This window comes from Apodemus sylvaticus, chromosome 7 (genome assembly GCF_947179515.1).
Source record: "Apodemus sylvaticus chromosome 7, mApoSyl1.1, whole genome shotgun sequence".
NCBI lineage: Eukaryota > Metazoa > Chordata > Mammalia > Rodentia > Muridae > Apodemus > Apodemus sylvaticus.
Window position 1 is genome coordinate 47,628,194 of NC_067478.1, and position 18,690 is coordinate 47,646,883.

At 38.5% G+C, this 18,690-nt stretch overlaps 1 pseudogene; it reads left to right on the plus strand.

Moving 5' to 3' along the window:
- Positions 1-3,301: 3,301 nt before the first annotated feature.
- Positions 3,302-18,690, plus strand: part of LOC127689697 (high mobility group nucleosome-binding domain-containing protein 5-like) — a 133,089-nt pseudogene continuing 117,700 nt past the window's right edge.

The window sequence follows — 18,690 nt, forward strand, 5'->3', positions numbered from 1 at the left end:
TAAATCCCACACTAAGATGTCTGAAATTAGTAACAATTGAAATTCTGTTGATTCTTTTAGCTCTCATTTGTAGAGCTTATATTCTAACTTTTTCATTTCAAATAAAACATTGTCCTTTTTAGTTTCTTAAGAAAATCTATTGAGATGTCCACTGAGTTGTTTAGATTGACAACATATTCTACAGAAGGACTCTGAAGCACATGTTTCATCAAGAGCCTCTTCCTGTTAAACAGATTGTTATAGAGCTTAGTGAATTTGGAGGTCAGCATGCAGAAGAATGTGAACTGATCCATTCTTATCTCCTTGTACTAAGCTCAACTCCAAGTGGATCAAGGCCCTCCACATAAAGCCAGACACACTGAAACTAATAAAAAAGAAAATGGGGAAGACTCTGGAAGACATCAGTACAGGGGAAAAGTTCCTGAACAGAACACCAATAGCTTATGCTCTAAGATTAAGAATTGACAAATGGGACCTCATAAAATTAAAAAGCTTCTGTAAGGCAAAGAACACCATCAGAGGACAAATCGGCAACCAACAAATTGGGAAAAGATCTTCACCAATCCTACATCTGATATCTAATATATACAAAGAATTCAAGAAGGTTGACCCCCAGAAAACCAAATAACCCTATTAAAAATGGGGTACAGAGCTAAACAAAGAATTTTCATCTGAAGAACTTCTGATGACTGAGAAGCACCTTAGAAAATGTTCAACATCACTAGTTATTAGGGAAATGCAAATCAAAACAACCCTGAGATTTCACCTCACACCAGTCAGAATAGGTAAGATTAAAAACTCAGGAGACAGCAGGTGTTGGCAAAGGATGTGGAGAAAGAGGAACACTCCATCACTGCTGATGGGGTTGCAAGCTGGTACAACCACTCTGGAAATCAGTCTGGCGGTTCCTCAGAAAACTGAGCACGACACTTCTAGAAGGCCCTGCTATACCACTCCTGGGCATATACCCAGAGGATTCCCCAGCATGTAATAGGATACATGTTCCACTATGTTCATAGAAGCCCTATTTATAATAGCCAGAAGCTGGAAAGAATCCAGATGTCCCTCAATGGAGGAATAGATACCAAAAAATGTGGTATATATAAACAATGGAGTACTATTCAGCCATTAGAAACAATGAATCAAGAAATTCTTAGACAAATGGATGGAGCTGGAGAACATAATCCTAAGTGAGGTAACCCAATCTCAAAAGATTACTCATGGTATGAACTCACTGATAAGCAGATATTAGCCTAGAAACTTGGAATACCCAAGACATAATCCACATATCAAATGATGTCCAAGAAGAGAGAAGGAATGGCCCCTGGTTCTGGAAAGGCTCAGTGCAGCAGTGTAGGGAAATGGGAAGGGGTGGATGGGAGAACAAGGGGAGGGAAGAGGGCTTATGGGACTTTTGGGGAGTGGGGAGCCAGGAAAGGGGAAATCATTTGACATGTAAATAAAGAATATATCGATTTAAAAAGAAAAAGAAATTCAATAGACAATCCAGGACATAGTTGGACAGCCAGAGCTGTAGAATCTCAACACGGGTCTCTTCAGTACCACTGATAATGACAAGAGACTCTGTGTTTGCCCAGGAGAATGAAATCATTTTACCAAGAGGCCTTAGCTTGCTAGTGCCTATGAAGAACCTGTGTTTAAACTCCCTATCATGTCTCCATCCTAATTATTTGCTTCTGGCTTACATGTATCACTCAAGCATTGAAGAAAAAGCCTAAATTACTTCCCATGATTCCTACTCTCATTTCACATTTGTATCATTTATGAATTGTCTTTAATTTTGGTACAAGGATAGCTTAGCATTTTCTTTCTATATGGGGAATTTGTTGATTGAGCCAATCTGCCAAAATTAGAAGTTATCATTGCCTTAAAAATTTTTATGTGCCAAATGTGTCCTCCCATGGACTATGTTTATAACTATAACTTTGTGGAAAGCTGATGTGGAGTAGGGTAGAAATAATCTTACTGAGCAAAGCAAATTTACACAGCACTTCTGAAGAGACAACATAGTGAAAAGAGAGAACTGGCTTCTGAAAGTTGTCTTCTCACTTGTGTGTGTATGTGTATGTGTATGTGTATGTGTATGTGTATGTGTGCGTTTCTATCTCACTGGGTTGATCTGTGTATATGTTGTTCTCTGTGTGTATGCTGTGTCTCTGTGTGTTTAATTTTCTGTATGTATGTTTCTGTGTACGTTTCCATGTGCATTTTTCTGTCATTTGTATGTGTGTATACATACACACATACAGATACATGCAGAGAGAAAATTATTCAAGTATAAAAAATTAGAATAAAGACCCTTTTTCATATTGAAAGCAATCTTGCCTAGCTTATATAATTTGCCTTTTTTTCATCAGTGAGATTGCTGATTTGAAGTTAATGCTTTAAGAGAAACCTTTCTAAACTCATAAAAGTTGTACATTCTGTTTGTGAGAATATCCCCACTCTCTGGCTATGTGGCTGTCAGTTAAGTTTTTGATGATACTTTATTGAATAAAAACTTATGCAAATATTTAAAAGGTATCCTGCAGATACACTAAAGGATAAAAATTATTTTAATGTCTGTGATGTTGGGATCTGTTTTAAAAGCTAGTTTCTGTGCTGAGGAGGAAAAGCCTAGTACCTGTTTTCTCTACTATTAGATTCAGAAGATCATGGCTAACACTGATTTTCCTTTTTCAACTCCAATTGAATTTTGTGGAAGGTAAAAAGATGGGATCAAGTTTCATTCTTCTAGGTTTAAGTGTCCAGTTTATACAATACTTGTCAAAAATCTTGTCTTTTCTTTCCTGTTTGTGTTTTGGCTTCTTCATCAAACCTCACTTGGAAGGAAGAAGAAAGAAACCACAAGAGGGAAGGGAGGGATCTGGGAAGGAAAGAGGATTTCAGGGAGAAAGGAACATGATCTGGTATTGGGTTGGGGAAGGTAGGAGGTTGGAGGCACCCTCCAGAATATACTAAAGACCTGGGAGGTGAGAGACATTCAATACTCAAAGGGAGGGGCCTTAGATGAAATGCTCTACATTGGGAGAGAGAACTCGTAGAGCCCACCTCCAGTAGAAAGACAGGGCAGCAAGTGAGGCATGGGATTACCATTCCACAGTCAAAACTTTGACCCATAATTTTTCCTGTCTGAAAGAACTGTAGGTATAGAAATAGAGAGGAGCCTGAGGAAAAGAAGGCCTAGCAACTGGACCAAGGTGGGGTCCAGCTCAAAGGGAGGCCCCAAGACCTGACACTATTACTAAGGCTATGAAGCGCTCACAAAAAGTGACCTATCATGACTGCCCTCCGAAAGACCCAACATGCAGCTGAGTCTGATGCAGGTATTTGTACCCAAGCAATGGAAAAAAGCTGCTGACCCCCTGGTTGAATTAGAGGAAAGCTAGAAGAGGCTGAGGAGGAGGGCAACCCTGTAGGAGGACCAGCAGCCTCAATTAACTTGGACCCCTGAGATATCTCAGACACTGGACCACCAACCAGGCAGCACACCTGCTGATATGAGGTCCCTAACACATACACAGCAGAGGACTGCCAGGTCTGAATTCAGTCAGAGAAGATGCACCTAACCCTCAAGAGACTGGAGGCCCCAGGGATCTAGAGGTCTGGTGGGGTGGGGGATGAGGAGTGAGGGTGGGGACATCCTGGTGAAGGTAAGGTGGGCCCATAGGAAGTAATGCGATGTGGAACAGTCAGAGGGTAGACTGGGAGAGGAATAAAATCTGGAGCTTAAAATAAATAAATAAAAGATTAAAAAATCTTTAGTACTAAATAAAATAAAATAAAATAAAATAACTATCACTATTAATCAGCTTTGAACTATGAAAACTGCAATAATTACCTGCCTTCAAGATATAGTCACTAATGCAATCGTGGCATGGATGTTATGAGAGTAAACATTCACCTTTTAAAACAATTAATTTAAGGTCCATTCCATGAAAAACCTTACCTGACACCATTAGTGGAGTGAGATATAAACTAGATAGTAAATGGGCCCTCACCATTACAGAAAACATACTCCTTTATTTTGCTAAAGAAGCTCAGCATTTAACTGACTAATGACATATTGTTATATTCATAGATAAGTCCATTGATCAAACCTCATTAGAGAAGCTTTGTCTTTCAGTAGATGGTAATTAATTTAAAAAAAAAATTACAACCGGATAAGGGCAGGGCTTTAATAGCTGCAATATGCAGTCCTAATGGTGTGACCATATAATACTTCATCTTCTCAAGGCTCAAGGGTCTGTGTAGACAATGGAACAGTTGTGGTGGATGATTTCGAAGAAGCAGCATTTCCCAGACACAGCAGAGTTTATGCACTCACGGAGCTCATATGTGAACAAGACCTGTCCAAGGGCAAGCAAGATAAAAATCAGTCACAGGATAGTGGTAGTAGACACATAGTTCCACACCTAGCAGGAAGCTCTTTAGAAATGATAGTTGCTAGAAGAGGAAAATTCAGTTCACTTCCATGAAGCAATGCAGGGTAAATCACCACACTCCAGTGTCATCTCTGCTTTAGAGTAGCTGGCCTACACGATTTAGACTCCTTTTTATTTTCTAGTTTTTGTTTTTCATTTAAAAAAGAGAAATAGCATGGAATCAGGTGGGTAGAGCGCTGCAAAAGACCTACAAGGAGTTGGGAAAGTGGGAGAGGAGAAAAGAACTTAATGAGAGTATATAGCATGTATTAAAGTTTTCAAAGAAAATTATTATTACATTATTAAAATTTAGGAATTACAAAACAGTGCTATCTCAAACCTAGTCTTAAATATTAGCAAATCTGATAATTTACTAAGCAGGTGACTGATCAACCCTGAGAAACCAGTCTTCCCTTCTATTGAGAGAAGCAGAAAGAGGCTTTCAGGTTTCTGCTTTTCTGACTGTGCTACAGAAGGTAGGCTGCTCACCATTCTGGGATGTCAAATAGATAATTATTTTAAATAATTTCTATGACTGCAACATTTTAATTCTTAAGATATATTTGAAAAAAGATATTAGGTGATTATATAGCTAGTTATTTATTATTTTCCTCTAATATTCTCTATGAGACACTATAATATGAAGACAACTGGTTCGTGAATTAAAGAGGGAGCACACCAATCAAATATACATTTTCTCCTCCATTGATTTGAATCATTTCAGTGTCAAACAAACCTTTACAACAGTCTTGGCTGATAAATTTCCATTTTGATCAAGCACGAAATAAACCTTTAAGAAAGGGAAACTCAATAAAATACTACTGTCAAAAATATATTTATTCTTCAGTCACTTAATGGAGATCTATGATATAATAAAAAACAATAAGTATATGTTAAAGACATTGAAAATAAATTTTTGCGAAAGTGCTGAGAAATTGCTGAGTGTTCCATAATAACACTGATATAATCACTTCAATTAGAATGGCCTGTAACTGCATTGAACTCCATATATCTGCATGACACATAATCTTATCTGTGATTTTTCTTGTGCAGAACCAAAGTAAAAATGGGACAAGGAACCCTTTTTTCCCTTAACCAAATATATATAGACTTTAATTAAACATAGGTCTCAGTCAAACTAAATAAATCTATGATCTTCAAATGTGGCATTTTTATATTAATTCTTAAAATTGTCTTTTTGAAATCTTTGAGAAAAAACAGGTAGAGTGGAATATTTTTAAAAGAAAAATAGATAACTGCATCAAATATCTGGGTGATCCGTGCTGATTGATACAATGAAGCAGAAGCAACAGAAGCAAAGCTCATAGATTCAGAATGTCACTTGCCTCTTTGCTGAAGGAAGCACGGAAGATGGATGCTACGAAAAAGAGTACAAGTCAAATGTGGGAGAGATAAAAACCAAGAAAATAACTGGTTATACTCTGACTCTCTTCAGCTTATGAAACATTTACACAACATGCTGTTGAAATCATGCACCATGGTTCCCGAGGAAGGCTCAGGGCACTTTGCAAAGATGAGTTGTCTTATGTGGTAAATGTCTTTTCTCAAGACCAGTGTTCTTATAAGCAGTGAAGGAAGCTGGACGTCAGGTCTTCTTGCACTTCTAAATGATAAGATCCTGGCTACTGACTGATAAAATAACTTGTGATCGGATATCATGAGAAAATGTTTCTACAATAGAAACATATGTACATACATACACACACACAAACACACACATGCATCAAAACATAGTATAAGTTAAATAATGGATGAGGTTAACAGAAATGTAGACTAGTATGGAAATGGTTAATATATATTTCTGTTTTTTTTTTCAGAGAATAGCACAAAGGTTGCACAAATCTCTGAACATTTCTCTAGAAACTGTATGGATCCCTATCAGACAGCAGACACGCTCAAACTATATTTTAAAAATATGTTCTTACTGTTATTCAGCTCAAACAATTCTTCTAGAAGCTTCTGAAACTTTCTACAGAGCTAAGAGCTGTTGGCTCAGGTCAGGCTGTCTTCTCACTCAGGATTACTTTCCCTATGTCTGTCTACCTCATCAGACTTCAGGAAAGAGTTGTTGTTGTTATTATTATTATCATTATTATTATTATCATTATTATTAAATCGTTTTTACAGTCCTGTCATTATCCCCCTCCTGGCCTACCCTCTGAAGAGTTGCTTTCCTTGTAAGCTTTTAGACATCACTGCAGGCATTTGCCCACAGAAAGTGTTGAATAACATCCTTTTCAATATTTGAACAAGAAAACAAGATTATTTTATCTGACTAAGAATAAATATGGATTGGACACGTGAACAAAATTCATAGAAATATAGACTTTTGTGTGATGGAGGGAAATTTTTCCAAGAGATCACAGCTGGAAGAGAGAAGAAAATGTCTTCTTGGGTGGAAGAGTAAGAAAGACAACCAAAGCATGAGAAGACAGCCATTGAGAAGGGTCAAAGTTCCAGTCTAGCTCCATCTGCATGACAGCTATAGTACCCAGGGTAGTAGTTCTCTAAATGCATGCCTGTGTATAGAGAGGTTGCCATACACCAGGCCATCACGTTGAGGTGTGGGGAAGCAAGGCCTTCCCAAGGTCTACACATGGAATAAGCATTACTTCCGTGAATCAAACCTTGTGTGGAAAAAAATGGGAATGCTCAGCAAGGGGAGTGAGTGGGACTCTAGGAATTATTGCTGAGTTTTTCAGTTTGTTCCCAAAGCACTGCTGCTGTGCCTAGACTCATTATCACAAACCTTAACTTCTGTAGGCTCATGGACAGAAACAGAACTCACATGTCTCTGTGAAGGACATGCATTGTACATGTTAAGGACTCAGGAATCTGGGAACATTAATTCAAAATGCATATATATATATATATATACATACATACACTAAAACTCAATACTTAAAACAATATGGAGAAAAATATAATGATTTTTCAGCTTGTCTTAAAAGCATTTCCCCCCTTTTCTTACATTTTTGTTTGTTTTGCTTATGAGTTCACAAATGTGACTCCTTCCTCCAACTACTGTTTGAGAATAGGGCGTCTGTATCCATTTAGGTTTTTGCATGATTGATATTGCTTCTTTTGCCTTAGACATTCTTTAGCCTTATTTCTAATTATACTGAATTATATAGGCTGGGCACTTACCTAAAACCTTTTTCTAATAACTGAACACAAAGATTCTACCCAGAAATCATCCATCCAGATGCAGACTATAAAATGTGTGTCATACAGTACTCCAGGATTCTAAGAAGTTGAATGTCACAAAACCATTGTTATGGACCAGGGTTTTTAAAAAATATCCCAGATCAAGGATTCAGAGATCTGGAGATGTGGCATATTCAGGGCCAATTCTCAAAACATCCCCTCTAGTTTTTTCTCTTAAGGTAGTTCCACAAATGCTATGCTGTGACTCAGTACACAAGACCACAAACAGTAGCCGTGTGTTGGTGGAGAGCTTCTTCATCTGTTTATACATGGATGTTACGGCTAGTACTTGAGATAGGATTAGTCCATTTGGAAGGTTTTAAATTGAGCAAGCTTTCACAAACAACTTTATTTAGATCATAGTTCAAGGAACTGAAAAAGGCTGATATTAAAAGAACATCTGATGAACACTTTCTTTATTTCTTCCTTTTTATTCTTATTTTATTTATGTAAGTGTGCACATGTGTGGGTAGATGTGCCTGTGTGTTGTGTGTTGTGTGTTTTGCTGTCTGTGGCACATGTGGAGGCTAGAGGAAAGTTTTCTGAAATCCAATCTGCGGATTAAGCTCAGGCCAAAAGGCCTGCTCAAAGGCGGTATGCGGAAGACTGCACCTCACCCATGGTACACATACAAGTAGGAAAGAGAATGAATAGAAGAAAAGGAACAAAAGGAAGAAGAGGTGAGGGGAGAAGAGTGGGGAAGGGTGGAGAGGAGGACAGGTGTAGGACAGAGCAAAACTGTTCTTTCATAAGAAATCTATGTACTTCTGTGATAACAAACCTCCTTCTTAGATGGTGTTATATTCCTTTAGTAAGATAGTCTCTCTTAACATAGTCAGTCACACTGGTAATAAATTTTCTGACACATGCTTTTGGAGGACATCTTCTACCAAGTGTAACAGTTGTGTTGTTTTTTTTTCCCCTCTAGCATAAGGCTTAAGAAGAACTAATCCCTTTAAAATACATACATTTCCCAAGTCTTTAAAAAGTGATTAGTAAGAGCTTGTTTAAAAATTGTTACTGAGGACACATATCCTTCAAGATACTAGGTTTACTTCTGACTAGATAGCAGAATAAATCTGTAATCCTTCTTAAGTGTAAACTTCTGATAAGGGTTGCATAACAACATAAAGGGATCAGTAGACAGTAAGCCTTGTCACCCCAAATAAAGATTCAAATGAACATATTTATATGTCTTCATTCATAACACACATGTATTTATTGATTTCCTCCTAGTTCCTGAGTACTGCTTGTCCCAGAACTGATAGAAAGCAGAGGTGATTCTTTCATTTGTAAACTGTGGGTTAAAATGAGCAGACTAAAAATATAGTTTATGATTCCATTGCAACCTGTCTACAGATATGGTTCCCTAAAAACGTGCCCATTAGTGATTTTGTATGTTTATGTTTCCTTGAGGAGAGGAAGTTCATTCTATCCTATGAAAGCCAATACAAGTCTAAAGTTATTTATGCAAGTGAGACACAGACATTGTGTTGAAAGCGCAATCACATCACCCATACATGTTACAAACTGATAGTCTGTATCATAAGCACGGTCTGACGTGACTGTATATCCTATATGACACTGAGTTCCTCAATGGCGCAAAAGTTGAATACCTTATTGCCTTGTTCTGATTCTCTCAGATGAAATGTCATTCTTCTCATGGAAGTGTGAACAAACGTGTGTAACTCCAGACAGGGCACTAATGAGGTTATCATAGTTATCATAAAAACAGTCTTACCCACCTTATCATAATGAACTAATTTTCTGAGTTACTTTATGGGTCTACAGGTGATGGGTTACTCACAGGCACCTGTGTCACAGCATCACTCAGAAGCTGAAGTCAGCTTAGGCAACATCTCACAGAAGATTTATGCCTACAGATGTCTCACATCTTGCAAATAGCTCCTACTGATCAGAGTCTCCTGCCCCAGCAATTACTCCTGGTTTATAAGCTTAGAGAGGAGCTTTTCAGCTCTTATAACTTCTAGGCACATCCTCAGACTTGTAAGTTACATGTATATTCCTTAATTTATGAACTACCCCCTTTTCTTTCAAGAGAGAGTGTTTTAATTTGGAGGAAATTGCTATTCAACAGCTCAAGATTACTCAAGGTAAGAGACTTATATATGAGTCTCTCTGTCTCTATCTCTCTGTCTCTCTCTGTCTCTCTGTCTCTCTGTCTCTCTCTTTCTCTCTCTCTCTCTCTCTCTCTCTCTCTCTCTCTCTCACACACACACACACACACACACAAACACATGCATACACACAGAGTAGTTACTTGGGAGAAGTATGAACTTACTTCTCTAAATAAATACTAAATTTGGACTTGAAATAGTCTATAAAATTTTCACTCTTCCCTTGAAATGAATCACTCATATTATTAATCAATATTAGAAGACTGCCTTTATATTTCTATGATGAATCACTCTAGACATTCCAAGAGATATCAAAGATCCTGTTCTGCCTTCATTTTCTATTAATTTAGGAACAATTTTCAACTCTAATTTTAATTCAAAAGTTTAAATCTATCAATTTTCTACCTTCCAAATCAATATCCTTCAATTCTTCCTCCCACTTCCCTCTAGTTCTTAGAGGGTTCATTTCTCTTGGGTTTGGATGGTAGATAAATTATCCTAACAATGCTATCTGTGTTGAAGCTAATGACATGTCTAAAAGAATTACCTATTTATTTTAACAAGTGAGAAATACAGGTTGCACAGCAGAAGGTAAGAGAAATTTTCACTTGAATAACATTTTAGGAGATGATATGAAAGAGATATTGTTTTGGGAGAGGAGGTTGTGTTTTGTTTTGGGGACTGGTTAACTTGATCCCATCTAAGCAATAATTACAGTAGGCATTAAAGATGAGCTGAGTATGTTCAGTTAATGCTTGGTTTAAAAAAGAAAAACCGCTTACAAAGAACAGAGCTTAAAACAATACCACTTTAAATATATAAACATCTTATATTGTTCTATACAAAACACAAAATTGGATTTTCTTTGATACAGAAGATAAAGTGGATATGACCCATGGTTCAGATACACTGATTTTTAAAACCGTTTTGTCTGATAACTGCATTAACGATGCTTTTTTATTTTGAGCAATGCTTTTTGATTCAGCTTTGCATTTTTAAGTTTCAACCAAATATTCTGTGTCCTCACTGAGATCTGTGTAGTTGCATCTCAAGAGTCAGCACAACTGGAGAACACTGGCATATTAGAATAAAAATATATGAATAAGGAAAGAAAAGAAAGATCCTCCAATCTCTCATACTGTATCATACTATAATTTCTTTAACAGATAACTTAAAGGGGAGGAAAAAGCCAGGAGGAGGAGAAAGAAGATGGGGAGGAAAAGAGAACGAGAGAAGGGAGTGACAGAGAGAGAGGGTGTGCAATTCAGAGCATCTGTGGTGGTAGTGGGATCATAAAGACCAGAGATGACAGGAACCACTGGCTCCAAACCACCATCACTGATTGAAACCCTAAACAGGTTTGCTGTCTAACTAAACAGATATCATGTAGAACCTGAACCACATAAATAGCAATCAAACAAACAAAAACTCTTCTTGGTATCAATTGGAGCAGTAGTAAAAAGGCATTCTTAAAAAGACCCATCCTCAACTGGTTGCTAAGGTCCCTGCCTGTATGACCCAATGTGGGACTCCAGGGCAAATTTTACGGGAACTTGTCAGACATGACCAGAATAATATATCTAGTTGCATCAGTAGAGTTTGGGTATGAAAAGTACACTGTTCCCTGAGTAGAAATCTGGTCTGATAGTGGACTGAATGATGCTAACTTAAAACAAGGTTATCATTTTGAATAGCCAGCAAAAATGCCCCTCAGAATTGAAGGACAACCAAACACAAATATCAGGAAATGATTTCATGATCAGAATGCAAAAATAGATTTATAGGAGATACTTGAAAGAACCCTACACACTGAAGAGAATAATAAGTATATCCTGAGACTTCAGGAAAGAAATACACCACACACACACACACACACATGCAGGCACACACACACACAGTAATTTATGAAACAGAAGATAGAATGTACAAAACATTAGGAAAACAAATCACAGAAGTTAGTGGCTAACTTATCATAGTGAGTATGAACATCAACTATTTCCCTTCTTTAATCAAAAGGAACACGTTAGCAGATTACATGGATGACAGGTCCCTTTCATTTGTTGCATCAAGTAACTTATCCTTTAAGCACAAACATGCATATTTTTCAAGTAAAGGAATGAGGAAAAAGTAATAGAGAGACAAATTGTTGAAATTTAAAGAAAAATAAAACAATTTAATAGTCACCAAAACAAAGGAAAATGGTCAAGTCTAAACCCAACTATTTTAAAAACAAAGAAACACACAAACAAACAAAGGGAAACAGAAAAAAAGAGTAAGTCCTGAGAGTAATAAAATTAGAAATGCAGAGTTATACATTGAGAAACTCACAAGATTGCTCAGGCATACTTATTTTTTATCCTTCATATAAATGTATTAAATGATATAGTTAATTATATTGCATACAATGAATTATTAGTAAAATGACCACAATAATCATCTTTCTTATTTATATTTTTAAATTTATTGATCACTTGATTTGTTTACATTGCAAAAGTTATCTGCCTTCCTGCTCTCCCCTCCAGGAACGCCAAACCCCATCTCCCTTCCCCTTTCTCAAGTGTGACTCCTCTACCTACTCTCCCACTCCTGCCCCACCCCTCCAGAATCCCTCTTCTCTGAGGCATCCCAGGACCAAGCACTCCACACTACCAAGCATCTCTCTTCCCACTGATGCCAAATGAGTCAGTCTTCTGCTATGCGGGAGCCATGGACTGGCCCATATATACTCTTTGGTTGGTGGTTTAGTCCTTGGGATCTCTGAGATATCTGGTTAGTTAATACTGTTGTTCTTCCTATGTGATTTCAGTACCCATCAGCTCTTTCAGCCCTTCCTCTAACTCTTCCACTGGGGACCCTGGGCTCAGTCCAATGGTTGGCTGTGAGTATCTGCATCTATCTTAGTGAGTGCTGGCAGAGCCTCTCAGAGGACGGTCATACAAAGCTCCTGTTTGCAATCACAGGAGGCAGGGGAAGGAAAGGATCTGGGTGGGAGAGGGGAAGGGCAGGAAAAAAAGAGGGGACAGGACCAGGTATGGGAAGAGTGTGGAGAGAAATCCAGAGAACAAAAAATAAAATAAATAGCAAATAAAAATAAGTAGCAAAGTGGGGTGGGAAACTTGGGGAACCAATAGAAAGTCTCAGGTGCCAGGGATGTGAGAGACTCCCATGACCCAAAGGAGATAACATTAGACAAATCACCCAAGAACAGGAAGACAGAACCTGAAGAAACCACCTCTAGTAGATAGCCAAAGCCCTTAGTGGAGACATGAGGCTACTCCCCACCCATCTAAAAAATTTTAACCCAGAACTGCCCCTGTCTAAAGGAAATATAGGGAGAAAAATGGGGCAGAGGCTGAAGGAAAGGCCATCCAGAGACTGCCCTACCATGTGATCCATTCCAACCGCAGACACCAAACCCCAATATTATTACTGATGCCAACATATATTTTCAGTCAGGCATACTGAAACATATAATTTCCAATCAATCTGAGAAATCTATGAGCCAGCTAGTATTTTGTTAATCTGACAAACAAGCTAGAGTCACCTAGGAAGAGGGAACCTCAATTGAGAAAATGGTCTCTAAAGATTTGCTGATGGGAAAGCCACTAGTACATTTTCTGCATTTGTGGCTGATGTTGAAGGGTCCAGTCCATATGCAGTCCCATGCCTAGGCAGGAGGTACCAAAGAATATACCAAAGCAAACTGAGCAAGCCATAAGGTTCAAGTTAGCCAGCCATGTTCCCCGAAATGACACCTGTATCCTTCTTGCCATAAGGCACATGCTTTGAGTTCCTGCATTATATTCTTGGATAAGAGACTTTAAATTATAAAATGAAAATAAACACTTTCCTCCATACATTGCTTTTGGTCACAATGTTTACCACAGCAATGGAAACTGTAACTAAGACAATCTAAAAGAAATTAAAAAATACATAGAAGCATGTGACATATCAAAATTAAACCAAGATGTTATATCCACAACAACGAAATGTATGAAACTATAATAAAATAGAGTGATTCTCATCTAAAATTATTCTATGCCCAGATCGTTTTTTTTACCAGTCATTTGAAGAGTTAACACTAAACCTTCTCAAGCTATTTCAAAAAAAAATTAAAGCATGCTACTCAGCTCACTCTTCACATCTAGTGTTGTCTTTATAGCAATACTTGGTAAGACACATTAAATACTAAGAAGTTTGATAGACCATTCTCCTTGATGAGCACAGACACATATATATTTCTGTTTACCACTTGGTTTTGAAATAATGTAATAATAACTCAAACTGTGTGTATTTATACCATGTGACTTGTGACAGTGTGTGCATCTTGAGGAACTGTTTTTTTTTAAGTTGCTGTATTCATGCATGAAGTGTCTTATTGGAGTCTTCCTCCTAGTTTGATTTCTGAAGACTCTGTGGAGTGATCTCTGCTTCCCTTCTGATATTGAAGAATTATGTTCTCTGCCTAGCTTTTGCCGGTGTCCCATGAGATCTGTTGATTTTATTTTGTTTTCAAAGAACAAGATTATTTTTCACAAACTTTATTTTTTGTTGCAATTTTATGTCTGCTCTTATTTTTATTAATCCTTCTAGCATGAAAGCTTCAGCATTTGTCAGCAAAGCTTACACTTTTAAGAAATGCTTTATTCTAATATCTACATATTTTTCTGCTTTAATATTATAAATTCTCCCCTTAGCAAGGTCTAAGTAGTGTCACATAAATTTCATCATTATATTTCATTACACTGAGTTCTGTGTGTCTTCAATTTTTCCACAGAGTGGCCTTGATGACTGTATTTTAGAGGTGTTAGAAACAGTGATAATTGTTACCACCGTACACCAGATTTTGTTTGATGCTTTGAACTATTCCATAGTCAAGTTTTTTATATCTTATTTGCGCACACACACACAAACTCAAACACACACACATGCCTATAGTAATGTAATTTACTCTCTAGTAGTCTTTTCAGTTGCCTCGAGTAATGTTGTCAATTGCAAATACTGATTTTATATTTTTGTCATCTTTTATGTTCATTCAGTTAGGGTTAATACACTTTGAAGGTCTGTTATTTGTTACTTAGACTTTTTCTTGCCTCAGAGGACCAAACTATTCATTATTACATAAGGCCTTACTCTGTCTCTGATCATTTTTTGTTCTGAAATCTGTTTAATTTGACATTAGTATGGCATTTGTTTTCTTCATTTAATAGTTGTATGATATATTTTTCTCTCTATTTCATTGTATTTAATAGGTATTATGTTTTGTAATCCATTATGCCTATTTTAAATTTGTGTTTTGAGAAAGTGTAAAAATTACACTATTTTTTAAGATGCTTCTCCGCCATCCGAAGTTCTTCAGGTGAGAATTCCCTGTTTAACACTGTACCCCATTTTTTAATAGGGTTGTTTGGTTTTCTGGAGTCTAACTTCTTAAGTTCTTTATATATATTGGATATTAGCCCTCTATCTGATGTAGGATTGGTGAAGATCTTTTCCCAATTTGTTGGTTGCCGATTTGTCCTCTTGATGGTGTCCTTTGCCTTACAGAAAATTTGTAATTTTATGAGGTCCCATTTGTCAATTCTTGATCTTAGAGCATACGCTATTGGTGTTCTGTTCAGAAATTTTCTCCCTGTACCAATGTCCTCAAGGGTCTTCCCCAGTTTCTTTTCTATTAGCTTCAGAGTGTCTGGCTTTATGTGGAGGTCCTTGATCCATTTGGATTTGAGCTTAGTACAAGGAGATAAAGATGGATCAATTCGCATTCTTCTGCATGCTGAACTCCAGTTGAACCAGCACCATTTGTTGAAAAGGCTATCTTTTTTCCATTGGATGTTTTCAGCCCCTTTGTCGAGGATCAAGTGGCCATAGGTGTGTGGGTTCATTTCTGGATCTTCAATCCTGTTCCATTGATCTGCTTGCCTGTCACTGTACCAATACCATGCAGTTTTTAACACTATTGCTCTGTAGTATTGCTTGAGGTCAGGGATACTGATTCCCCCACATTTTCTTTTGTTGCTGAGAATAGTTTTAGCTATCCTGGGTTTTTTGTTATTCCAGATGAATTTGTTAATTGCTTTTTCTAACTCTGTGAAGAATTGAGTTGGGATTTTGATGGGTATTGCATTGAATCTGTATATTGCTTTTGGCAAAATGGCCATTTTAACTATATTGATTCTGGCGATCCATGAGCATGGAAGGTTTTCCCATTTTTTGAGGTCTTCTTCCATTTCCTTCTTCAGAGTCTTGAAGTTCTTGTCGTAAAGATCTTTCACATGTTTGGTAAGAGTCACCCCAAGATACTTTATACTGTTTGTGGCTATTGTGAAGGGGGTCATTTCCCTAATTTCTTTCTCAGCCTGCTTATCCTTTGAGTATAGGAAGGCCACTGATTTGCTTGAGTTGATTTTATAACCTGCCACTTTGCTGAAGTTGTTTATCAGCTGTAGGAGTTCTCTAGTGGAGTTTATTGGGTCACTTAGGTAGACTATCATGTCATCTGCAAATAGTGATAGTTTGACTTCTTCCTTTCCAATTTGTATCCCTTTGACCTCCTTATGTTGTCTAATTGCCCGAGCTAGTACCTCAAGTACAATATTGAAAAGATAAGGAGAGAGGGGGCAGCCCTGTCTAGTCCCTGATTTTAGTGGGATTGCTTCAAGTTTCTCTCCATTTAGTTTGATGCTGGCTACCGGTTTGCTGTATATTGCTTTTACTATGTTTAGGTATGGGCCTTGAATTCCCGTTCTTTCTAAGACATTAGTCATTAGGGAAATGCAAATCAAAACAACCCTGAGATTTCACCTTACACCAGTCAGAATGGCTAAGATTAAAAATTCAGGAGACAGCAGGTGTTGGAGAGGATGTGGAGAAAGAGGAACACTCCTCCAATGCTGGTGGGGTTGCAAATTGGTACAACCACTCTGAAAATCAGTCTGGCGGATCCTCAGAAAACTGGGCACCTCACTTCCAGAAGATCCTGCTATACCACTCCTGGGCTTATACCCAGAGGATTCCCCACCATGTAATAAGGATACATGCTCTACTATGTTCATAGCAGCCCTATTTATAATTGCCAGATGCTGGAAAGAACCCAGGTATCCCTCAACAGAAGAGTGGATGCAAAAAATGTGGTATATCTACACAATGGAGTACTATTCAGCCATTAGAAACAATGAATTCATGAAATTCTTAGGCAAATGGATGGAGCTAGAAAACATCATACTAAGTGAGGTAACCCAGACTCAAAAGGTGACTCATGGTATGCACTCACTAATAAGTGGATATTAACCTAGAAACCTGGAATACCCCAAACATAATCCATACATCAAATGAGGTACAAGAAGAAAGGAGGAGTGGCCCCTTGTTCTAGAAAGACTCAGTGAAGAAGTATAGGGCAAAACCAGAACGGGGAAGTGGGAAGGGGTGGGTGGGAGGACAGGGGGAGAAAAGGGGGCTTATGGGACTTTCGGGGAGTGGGGGGCTAGAAAAGGGGAAATCATTTGAAATGTAAATAAAAAATATATCGAATAAAAAGAAGACAAAAAAATTATAAAAAAAAATTACACTATTGAATTACTAGGATTTAGTACTGACATTTTTATTTTGTTTTCTGTTCATTCTCTTTTTTCTCTTGTTAAAGGCCCTCTATTGTTTGCGCCAACCGCACTTTCCACCACCCATATCCTGTCAATCCTCTCTTAGAGTCCCTGAAGAACATTTCTGTAGAAGTGGCATGAAAGAGGCAAGTGGGGCTTCCGGGCAGCCAGTGGGGAGAAGTCAGTCTGCTCTGGTGAATCCAGCGGGCCCCAGCAGGAGCCTTTGGGCACCTGCTTTGGGTTCTGAACAGCCTGGGACACAGCACTCAGTCTCCAGGAAGTGCAGGAGACCTGGTGTGCACCCAGAGGCATTCTGGGAGCTCATTGCACAGCTCCTTCCTGTAGCATGGAGCTTGGGCTTCAGTCCTGAGGCCTCTGGCTGTGGCACTCAGGCCTCTCTGCTTCTGGATCCAGATCAGCCTGAGCAGCAGCACCACATCTCTAGGACCTGGGGGAGGCAAGTGGGGCTTCCTGGAAGCCAGCTAGAGAAGTAGGTGTGCTCCAGTGAATCCAGCGGGCCCCAGCAGGAGCCTTCAGACACCTGCTTTGGGATCTGAACAGCCTGGGACACAGAGCTCAGTCTCCAGGAAGTGCAGGAGACCTAGTGTGCACCCAGAGGCAGTCTGGGAGCTCACAACACAGCTCTTTCCTATGGCACAGAGCTTAGGCTTCAGTCCTGAGGCCTCTGGAGGTAGCCCTCAGACCTCTCCGCTTCTGGATCCAGATCAGCCTGAGCTGATCAGCCTGAGCACCACATCTCCAGGTCCTGGGGGAGGCACTGCAGGAGGTAAGCTATGCACCAGAGGCCACCTGGGAAGGGGCAGCTTGCACTGGTGAGTCCAGCATTGACAACACCAACTAACACCAGTGAGAACTAGATGGCAAAAGGCAGACACAAGAACGTCACTAACAGAAATCAAGGCAATATGACAACCCAATTCTCCTTTACGAGCATGTCCTGGATACCCCATCACACCAGTAAAACAAGATTTGGATTTAAAATCACTGGTCATGATGCTGGTACAGGAACACATGGAGGACATACTTAAAGAAATTCAGGAGAAAATGGATCAAAATTTAGAAGCCCTTGCAAGGGAAACACAAAAATCATTGAAAGAAATCCAGGAGAATACAAAAGCCAATAATGAGGAAACACAAAAAACACTTAAAGAAATACAGGAGAACTTTGGTCAACAGGCTGAGGTCATGAAAGACGAAACACAAAAATCTCTTAAAGAATTACAGGAAAGCACAAACAAGCAAGTGAAGGAGCTAAGCAAA